General features: G+C 40.0%; 1 pseudogene; it reads left to right on the top strand.

Annotated features, from left to right (window-relative positions):
* Positions 1-8723: 8723 nt before the first annotated feature.
* LOC115232252 lies at positions 8724-8843 on the top strand (annotated as a pseudogene).
* The last annotated feature ends 3626 nt before the right edge of the window (positions 8844-12469 follow it).

The raw sequence follows: 12469 nt of genomic DNA, 5'->3' as shown, positions 1-12469 counted from the left end.
TCGTAACTGGTCCTTAATTTATCGACCCCGAAAAGGATGAAAGGCAAAGTCGACCTCGGCGGAATTTGAACTCAGAACGTAGCGGCAGACGAAATACCGCGAAGCATTTCGCCCAGCGCGCTAACGTTTCTGCCAGCTCGCAGTTTATACCTGTTATTTCAATGACGTTATCCCATGCGACCTTAACTTTTTACGGTTGTAGGCAATATTTGAGTCCGATTTAGCTGCTGCTTCTAGCAAGCCGAAAACCCTTGTAAAGATATCCAGTTGGATTTACAATCGTTTTTACTAAGTGTTCCCTTCCTTCGCTAAAAACAACCAATCAGTAAAGCAGCAGGCATTGCTACGGCAGAAGGGGAGGAATCAGAGAATTAGAGAGAGTGGGAGGAGAATGGAAAGGGAAAGACATAAGCAGAGAGTGAGAAAGAGAGAGAGAAAAGGGAAAATGTATTGTAATATGAGTAATGCTGCTGCTGATGGTGGTGGTGGTGGTGGTCATCGTCGTCTTGTTGGTGGCGGAGAGAGATAGAGAGAGGTAAAAAAAGTAGAGAGCGAGAGAGTGCGAGATGGTGTGTTGTTGTGTATAGTTCCTCACCGTCCATGCCTTCTAGCCGTGACCATCCCATCGTTGTCTTTATGCAAGGAAACGAAAGCATAGCTTATTCATATTTTTTTTTAAGACACTGGAGATGTAATGCGAGGGAAATTTGGTTGCTATTCCTTGCAGATCGAGCTACGATTGCCTCGTAGAGAAGGAGAGAGAGACAGAGAGAGAGAGAGAGAGAGAGAGAGAAGGGGAGGGAGAGGGAAAGAGAGGGAAGGGCGTAGTACAGTGAGTGCTTTATGGCTTTGATAGTCATGGTTGCGGTATATATATGTAATATATATCTGTATGTATATAATATATAATATATACATACATATATAATATATACATACATATATATAATATATATATATATATATATAAAATATATATATGTATATACATATATATAACATATCTAATATATTATATATATATATATTATATATATATATATATATATATATATATTGTGTTGAATGAGAAGTGTAAGAGAGGGATATATGTAAGTAGCGAGAGAGGGGAGATTGAATGTGATGCGTAGCAGAGGGATAGTTGTATGCATGCAGAGGGAGAGAGAGAGAGAATGAGAGAGAGAGAGAATAAAATAGAAAATAGAGAGAGAGAGGAGTTTAGGGAAGAAGAGTAAAGGGTATCATTTTGGTGACCGCTGTTGAGAGTGGTAGTAGCAGAGAAAGAGAGAGAGACAGAGAGAGAGAAAAAATCGTTAGAGAGGGAGATTAAATGTAAAGTGTAGGAGGAGGATACGTTTATGTAGGGAGAGGGAAAAGAGAACGAGAAAGAGTTAAGAGAGTTGCGGTAGCAGAGAGAGCGAAGGAGGAAGTAAGAGAGTGACTAGAGAAGAGAAAGAAAATAAAAAGGGATTAAAGTATTAGAGAGGGATACATGTATGTGTAAGAGAAGGATGGGGGGAAAGCATGAGTGCATCTAATACAGAGAGAGAGGAGGCGAGTGAGAGTGAAAGAGACTGATTATGAAGTGCTAGAGAGGGAAATATCGATAGACATACATACATACATACATGCGTAGTACATTACTGGAGAGAGAGGAGGAAGGGGTGTCGGTGGGAGGAGAGGAGGTTGAAATATAACCGGAGTATAAAGAATGAGGAAGGAGGAAGTGGGGAAGGGAAGGAGGAAGAAGAAAAGGGGAGGAGGGAAGAAAAGGGAGTGGTAGGAGAGAGAGGAGGACGAAACGTAAAGGCCAAAACCCATTTATCACCACTGCGGCTGGTGTTTTTAACTCGCCGCCGCCGCCACATACCAACCACTACCATCAACACCACCGGGGCCAGGGCTGCTGCTACTCTACTACTACTACTACTGCTACTACTGCTGCTACTACTACCACTGCTACTTTCATGTTCCACCCCCCCCCCATCAGGAATGGCGTACTACCACATACCAATACAACCATCACCACCACCTACTACTACTACCACTACTACTACTACTACTACTGCTGCTGCTGCTGCTGCTGTTGCTGCTGCTATTACTACTACTTCCGTGACCACTGTCAGGAGAGCGGTACTACTACATACCAATACAACCACCGCCACTACTACTACTACTACTACTACTACTACTATAACTGACACAACCAGTACTACAACCACCACTGTTAGTATCTTTGCTACCACTCCCACTGTCGTTGCTACGACCTGACAATAATCGCAACAACATAATTACCATACACTTACAACTAACATTAGCACCACCAACACCGCTACCACAACCACCACCACCACTATCACCACCACCAATATCGCCACCACTATCACCACCACCAATATCGCCACCACTATCACCACCACCACCACCACACCACCACCAATATCGCCACCACCACCAATATCGCCACCACCATCAATATCGCCACCACTACAACCACCACTATCACCACCACCAATATCGCCACCACTATCATCACCACCACCACCACCACCACCAATATCGCCACCACCACAACCACCACTACTATCACCACCACCACCACCAATATCGCCACTACCACAACACCACCACCACCATCACATATGCTCACCTCACACCATCACCACTAACACTACTATTATATAAACACCACTATCATAACAAGGACAACCACTACCACTATCACCACTACCACACCCCCAGAACCATCTCATACACATTCTCACACTACCACTCCTGTCGTATCTACACTACTTCATACCACAAGGCCACTAAAACATACCCGTACCACTAACACTAACAACCCCACCACTACCACCTCTACTATTTTCATTACTACTGCCACTAAATCCACCATTATCAACATCATTTGTATGACCCACTTGCATACCACTAGCACCGCCACCACCACTACCACCACCATCAGTACTGTCACCTATACCACTACTCCCACCGGTACCACAACCGACATTACCACCTCCACCACTATCACTACCCGCACCCCCACCAGCACCAGCACCCCACCCCCATCATTACCACCATCAGCACTGTCACTTATACCACCACTCCCACCACTACAACATTAACCTCCTCACAACACAACACCGAAACCATCATCCTTATTATCACTACCATCGACAACCATAACTACTACTACTATTACTACTACTACTACAACCACTCATAATAATCTGTACTACTATATACACAAAGCCTGAAATTTGATGGGGCGGGGACTAGTTGATTACATCGATCCCCCAGTATTTTACTGGTACTTAATTTATCAACCCCGAAAGGATAAAAAGCAAAATTGACCTCGGCGGAATTTGAACACAGAACGTAGCGGCAGACGAAATACCTATTTCTTTACTACTACTACCCACAAGGGGGCTAAACACAGAGAGGACGAACAAGGAAGGACAAACGGATTAAGTCGATTAGATCGACCCCAGTGCGTAACTGGTACTTGATTTATCGATCCCGAAAGGATGAAAGGCAAAGTCGACCTCGTCGGAATTTGAACTCAGAACGTAACGGCAGACGAAATACGGCCACGCATTTCGCCCGGCGTGCTAACGTTTCTGCCAGCTCGCCGCCTTTATAACAACAACAACAACAACAACAACAGTAATAATAATAATAATAATCCTTTCTATCATAGGCACAAGTCCTGAAATTTGAGGGAAGGGGACTAGTCGATTACATTAATCCCAATGCTTTACTGGTACTTCATTTATCGACCCCGAAAGGATGAATGGTAAAGTCGACATTGGCGGAATTTGAACTCAGAACGTAAAGAGGGACGAACATTTTGTCCGGAGTGCTAACAATTCTGCTAGCTCAGTAATAATACCGTTACTACCACCACCACGACGACCACCACCATCATCGTCATCATTTCTAGCCTCGACATTAGCACTACCACCAATACTACCATCATCACCATCAACATCACCGCCATTTCTACCCACAATACTAGTGTGAGCCGATACCTGTACTGTCATCTCTTTGCACTGCAACTTTGACTAAAGCTGGTTTCAAATTTTGGCACAAGGCCAGTAATTTCGGGTAAGGTGTGGAGGTAAATCGATACTTATACTTATTCTATCAACCTTCCAGCAGAATTCGACCTCAGAATGTAAAAGACAGACGAAGTTCCGCTAAGCATTTTTTTTATCGGCGATTCTTCCATCTCGGCGTCTTAAAGTATGCTAATATTATTTTCTACGCTAGGCTCAAGGCGCCAAATTTCGGGGAAGGAAGCCAGTCGATTCGATCGACCCCCTGTACGCAACTGGTACTTAATTTATCGACCTCGAAAGGATGAAAGTCAAAGTCACCTCGGCGGAATTTGAACTCAGAACATAAAGACAGACGAAATACCGATAAGCATTTTGCACGGCGTGTTAACGTTTCTTATTTCTTTATTGCCCACAAGAGGGTAAACATAGAGGGGACAAACAAGGACAGACAAAGGGGTTAAGTCGATTACATCAACCCCAATGCGTAACTGGTACTTAATTTTTCGACTCTGAAAGGATGAAAGGCAAAGTCGACCTCGGCAGAATTTGAACTCAGAACTTAACGCAGACGAAATACCTATTTGTTTACTACCTACAAGGGGGTTAAACACAGAGGGGACAAACAAGGACAGGCAAAGGGATTAAGTCGATTACATCGACCCCAGTGCGTAACTGGTACTTAATTTTTCGACCCCGAAAGGATGAAATGCAAAGTCAACCTCGGCGGAATTTGAACTCAGAACGTAACGGCAGACGAAATACCGCTGAGCATTTCGCCCGGTGTGCTAACGTTTCTGCCAGCTCGTCGCCTTAAAGTATGCTAAGTTCAAATTCCGCCGAGGCCGACTTGGCCTTCCCATCCTCTCGGAGATCGATAAAATAAGTACCAGTTAAGCACTGGGGTCGATGTAATGGATTTTCCCACCTCCCATGAAACTACTGGCCATGTGCCAAAATTTGAAATTAATATTAGTGAAAATTAAAAGGCGCCGAACTGGCAGAAACTTTAGCACGTCGAGCGAAATGCTTAGCGGCATTTCGTCAGTCTTCACGATCCGAGTTCAAATTCCGCCGGGGCCGGCTTTGCCTTTCATCCTTTCGGAGATCGATGAAATAAGTACCAGTTGAACACCGAGGCCGATGTAATCGGCTTACTTCCTTCCCTGAAATTGCTGGCCTTGTGTCAAAATTTGAAATCGATATTACCATATTTCAACAACTATCATGACAATAACATCCCCACCGCCACCACTACACCATTTATTCGTCCCACCATACCACTCCTCCACTACTACCACTACTACCAGAACCATCTCAGCTATCATCATCACCAGTAACACCGCCACCGCCATTACCACCACCACCACCACAACCACGGCAAACATTACACAGAAAATTACACCCATCTTCCACCCTCCCCGCTGCCACCCCCACCACGGCCTCCGCCGTCACAGCCTCTCCTAGTGACTATCATCACAAGCCCCCAGAATCACTGCCAGTGCCGCCACCATCACCGCAACCACCAACACAGCCACCACCACCAGCACGACTACCACTACCACTATTATCATCATCACTACTACTACTACTACTACCAGTACTGTCACCACCACCACCACTATCGCCAACGCCACTACTATCACCACTGCCACCACCACCATTACCACCACCACTGTACCACCAACCACTCACACCCAGCCTCACCTCACCGCAACCCCCCACCACACCCCAACACACACTCCACCACCACTTTCATTCCCGCCACCATTTTTACGACATTCACGTTTAGTAACCGACACGATCCAAACAAGAAGCCACTTCATGGTAAATTCAGCAGCTAAAAATAACAGCCATGTATCCCTCAACTCGCATCCAACTACTTGAAAGACAAGGTAAGACAGATGGGACATTATTAGGCAATTAATTCTCTCTGATATATAATACATTATTAGAATGGATGATCACATTTGGAATGTCTTTAACGGAGAATAATCTGTTCGCTGAGTGTTAGCCGGAAGCTAAGCAACATCAACAATAACAAACTCGAGGTCAACAGCATCAGCAACAACAACAACTACTACTACCACCACCACCACCACCACCACTACTACTACTACTTCCACCACCACTACCATCACCACCACCGCCACTACTATTACTACTACTACTACCACCACCACCACCACTACCACCACCATCACCACCACCACCACCACTACTACTACTGCTACTACTACTGCCACCACAACTACCACCACCACCATCACCACCACCATCACCACCACCACCACTACTACTACTACTACTACTACTACTGCTGCTGCTGTTGCTACTACAACAACTACTACTACTACTACTACTACTACTGCTGCTGCTGCTGCTGTTGCTACTACTACTACTACTACTACTACTACTACTAGTAATAATAATAATAATAATAATAATAATAATAATAATTTCTTTTATTAGCCATAGTTGAGAGGGAAACCATGGGTATAACTATTTCTTAACCACCATCAGCAAGAAACATCACCACCGAACACCACACTATGGCTTTACTACAAAATCTCAATCAAGACTTCGACCACCACCACCACCAACACCGTCGCCACCACCGCCGCCGCCGCTTCTGTCAGTAACACCCACACCACCATCATCACATGCATTAGCAGCATCACCATCAAAGCCACTGACAGCGACAGCCCCACCACCACCACCACCACCAACAACAACAACAACAACAACAACACCACCACTTCCACTGTCACCAGCACCAGCACGACCAACAACAATAACACCACCGCCACTACCACCACTACCACCTCCACCATCATCAGCACCTCCATCAAAACCACCACCATCACCACCTCCACCGACACCAGCACCAGCACCAGTACCAGTACCTCCACCGCCACCACCACCACCACCATCCAAACCATCCCAATTATTACCGCTGCCGCCGCCGATAATGGCTACAACTACAATGAAATCACATCACTTCATCATCTTCACACCAGCTTCATGACGATGACGACCACGACGACGACCACCACCACCACCATCTCCACCACCAACAACAACGCTATCATAACTATCACGCACAAAGATACCACGCACACACACACGCACACACACACACATACATACACACATACACAAGCACCCTCCAAATCAGTGATAGAATAACTTCAGATAGAAAGCCATGAGCGATGGCATGTAAAGCAAAATCAGAGAGGTGAGGGAGAGGGAGTTGAGAGAGAGAGAGAGAGGAGAGAGAGAGTGAGAGGAGGGGATAAAGGGAACGAAAGTATGAAACAGTAAGGCTGAGAAAAAAGGAGTGAGGGAGAGAGAGATAGAGAGAGAGAGAGAGAGAGAGAGAGAGAGAGAGAGAGGGTGATAGGCAGAAAAACAGATAGAGATAGAAAGAGGCGGAGAAAGAGAAATAAAGCAACAACGAAACAGTAAAATTTGAATACATAGAGCTAAAGAGAGAGGGAGAGACGGAGAGACAGAGAGAAAAGAAAAGAAAGAGAACGTAAGGTAGAGAGAGAGGGAGAGAGTGTATAAGCAATAAAGGGGACACAGAAAGAAAGAGATAAAAAGGAAGAGAGAGAGAGAGAGATTGAGAAAGTATGAGTTGAAATCTATACAGTGATTCTGTTCGTGTGGAACATCTTATTTTGGCGTATGATTATATCCAGTTGTATATATTATATACATGTATATATATATCGCTCGGTTGAATCATTGACGATGTGACTGTTAGATAAACTTATAATGTGAAAGAATTTCCCTGGACTCTTCGGTTCGAAACGACACACACACGTATAGATACATTACACGCACATCACATTACATAACATCACATCACATACATACATACATACATACATACATACATCACATCACATACATACATACATACATACATACATACATACATACATACAGACACAGACACACACACACACACACATATATATACATATAAATACATACATATATATACTTATATACATACAGACATATACTCACACATAATATATACATACAAACAGAATATATTTATATATATATATATATATATAAGCAGTGGAAAATATATCTATACACACACATACGCATAAATATATAAACAAGTATAAGCATACATACATATATATATATAGTCATCCATCCATATATATACATACATATATATATATATACATATATATATGTATATATATACACACACATGAATATGTATCTATACAGAACCTGAGATGGTGTTTTATAACCTAAAGTAGGTACCATTCGTTTCCTAATTCTTTTTACCTGATCTTTTTGAATATTTTAATTAAATTTTGAGGAATTGTGATCCTTCATCTAAATCATTGTATGTTTGTGATCATTGCATATATATCACTGCCATTAATTGTAACCAAAAGAACACACACATACATACACATACACAGACATATATATATGTATGTGTGTATGCGTGTCTGTGTGTTGTGTGTATACCTGTGTGTGTGTGTGTGCGTGACAACGCGAATATGTATGGATATGTGGGTGTCAAAATATGCATGTGTATTTGTGTGTGTGTGTAAGTGTGTATATATATATTTATATGTGTATACACATGCCTGAACGTATTTGTATATACTATACGTGCATATATCTTACGGCCATATCACGTTGAAAGCACCGGTTCTCGTCCGGTCACCGGAGTTAAGCAACATCGAGCCTAGTCAGTACTTAGATGGGTGACCGCTTGGGAGAACCTAGGTGCTGTAAGCATTCCATTTACTACAGCGGTGGTGCCCCAGCATGACGGCGGCCTTCGGGCTAAAACATTTTAAAGGATTTTAAGGATTTATATGTAAATCTATACATGCTTATATACATGTAAATATACGTATATACATACATATACACACATCCATCTATACATACGTACATACATGCATACATTCATACATACATACATACATATGCAGCGTACTATCCATTATATGATGTTATATTCATGTATTATACACGTATACTAACTTATACGTTTACGAATACACATATATTGTATATACGTATATTTTGTATGCATTATATACGTTATATATATTATATATCATTTTGTATACGATATCTATTTTCCGTATTTTAATTAGTTTTAATGTAAATTTGAGAAGTATTATATATTGTATGCGTGTGCGTGCGTGTATGTATGTATATTATATATATATATATATATATATATATATACTGCAAATACATTAAATAATTTTCAATATATATATATATGTAACTCGTATAATATAAACTTTTATATATAAATATATATTGAGATTATATGCATATACAAGCACGTACATACATACATAAATACATATATACATACATACTTACACACATACGCACATACATACATACATACTTACACACATACACACATCCATCCATTCATCCATCCATCCATACATACATACATATATGCATGCATGCATACATACATACATACATACATACATACATACATACATACATACATACATATATGCATGCACACAATATATATAAATGTGGTGGAATACTTTTCCGTTGTTGTTTATTTTAAATAAGTATTGAAATTTTCATTTTGCTTTTGTTTATCTTGTTTATCAATTTTTTCTTCATATTTTTATATGATTTCCATGTAGTTTGCTTTAATAATATATTTCCAAAATCAATAATCGACATTTCTAAACCTTCATGGTCTCATCTTCAGCATGAAGTGTTGTTGGTGCATGTTGTTTGTAGGCAGAGCCAATATACCTACAGTAGTTCTGACAGTTATATTTATGTTATCAGCGAGATGTGTATTTTCACTTACTATGGTTACTGCTTCCTTTATATATCACCTTTTATTTTTGTGCGGAATTCATTAGAGTATCGATGTTATTTTGACTAATTATTTTCCTATCTAATGTGTTGATCTGTTATGTAATACTATACACCTTGTCGTAAGTGCATAGGGAGCCGACGCAAGCATGTTGTTTTTGTATGGCCGATACAACAGATTCGAGAAATTTGCAACTTTCACGTTTGCCTTCGAATTCGTATATCACTTTGTTCATTTATACGGAATGGTAATTAAAATATAGAATTAAACTCGGCTCTCCATCTCCATACTATTTCGAGAAAACACATCATCACACAAGATCGTTATACATTATGATAACTTCATCAAGAAATACACACCAAAAAGACAGATTTTTTATGGACATCTGAAGATTTCATAATGATCTTAGAACAAACGAAATAGATAACGTTTTCGCATAAATCTTTGGTTACAAATGCTCGAATATTATCCGAGAATAAAACCACCAGAAGTGCCAGCTAACATACTGATAAAGGTTTTAGCATTTTTTACATGAGAAATAACCAGTTGCTACCCGTAATGCAAATTATAAAAACAAAACAACAGAATTCCAATGTGTTTCTGTCAGCGTTCAGGCTTACGTTGATCTATGCGGCTGCAATGAAAAATAAACATGCATACGTATTTTTGTATATGTGTGTGTGTGTGTGTGTGTGTGTAGGCGCAGGCATGGGTGTGTGGTAAGTAGCTTGCTTCCCAATCACATGGTTCCGGGTTCAGTCTCACTTGTGTAGCAACTTGGGCAAATGTCTTCAAATATAACGTCGGGCCAGCCAAAGTCTTTTGAGAAGATTTGGTAGACAGAAACTGAAAGAAACCCGTCGTATACACACACACACACACACACACACACACACACACAAACAAACACACAAACACACAAACACACAAACACAAACACACAAACCACCACCACACACAAACACACACACACCACACACAAAAACAAACACACACACAAACACACAAACACAAAACACACAACCACACACACACACAAACACACACACAAACACACACACACACACACAACAAACGCACAAAAAACACACAAACACACACCACACAACACACACACACACAACACACACACACACATATATATATATATATATACACAACACAAATATGTATGTAATTATGTGTGTATCTGTGTTTGTCTCACCCACTATCGATTGACAACCGATGTCAGTGTGTTTGTCCCTGTAGCATTGTGGTTCGGCAAAAGACACCGATAAAATAAGTACTAGGCTTTAAAGAGAGTAATTCTTGGGGTTGATTTCTTTAACTAAAACCGTTTAAAGCAGTGCTCCTGCATGTCCGCAGTCTAATGACTGAAACAAGTAAAACAACTCCTCCTCTGTAATATAAGTATGTATGTATGTGTGTATATATATATATATATAAACGTCTAGACATACACACACTCACACACACACACATATATATATGTGTATGTACACCCACGCATATATATATATAAGTATGTATGTATGTATGTATATATAAATATATATATATATGTACATACATATATACATAACATACATACATACATATATATTTGTGTGTGTATATATGTATATATATATATATATACACACAAACAGACTCACACACAAACACACACACACACACACACACATATATATATAATATCCATCATGTGGTTGATATGCTCCTCGGCTCTTTGTAATGTGCATACAACTTCATAGTAGACATAGCAAAGTTGAAAGGAAGAACTTAAAACAACCCCGTACTAAACACTTAACTCCAGAACTTGTACGAACACAATCTTCCTGCAATATAATAGCTCCATATTTTACATATATATCCTAAGATAATAAGCAACAGGTTCGTCACTTCTGTTTCCATTAAAGACACACGTGAACATATTTATATTTATTTATGTAGAGGCAGAGAATGTAATCTCAGATGGGAAATATATGAGTGAAAATCCTTAATTAAAAGGGTATTACGGTTCAACTCGACTTCAGTAGATGTCTGGTATTATATTTATCTAATTGATCACTTTATGGACACAAATACGACACTATAAATAAGATACAAAACCTAATGACACACACACACACTCTCTCTCTCTCTCTCTCTCTCTCTCTCTGTATATATATATATATATATATATATATATATATATATATATATATATGTGTATATATATCCATGTATATATATGTATATATATGTATCCATGATTAAATATCATTTACTAGCATGTTTCTATTGATGGGACATGCCTCTCTGTCTATATAATGTTGACAAATGGAATAAGTATAAAAATTGAATCTTGTCAATTTAACTCAAGAATTCCATATGCAACTCAAGATTGCATGTATGTATGTATATGTAATACTTGCATTGTTTAATTAAATGAAGTCGCATGAAACGATTGTACTGCTCTACCTTTGGATATCCTTGTTGCTTATTTTGATTATATATATATATATATATATTTGAATGTATATAAAATCCACGACAGCTGTTTCGG

Source organism: Octopus sinensis, unplaced genomic scaffold, assembly GCF_006345805.1.
Source record: "Octopus sinensis unplaced genomic scaffold, ASM634580v1 Contig20173, whole genome shotgun sequence".
Taxonomy (NCBI): domain Eukaryota; kingdom Metazoa; phylum Mollusca; class Cephalopoda; order Octopoda; family Octopodidae; genus Octopus; species Octopus sinensis.
The sequence above is the reverse complement of the archived record's forward strand: the minus strand, read 5'-3'. Positions and strand labels throughout refer to the sequence as shown.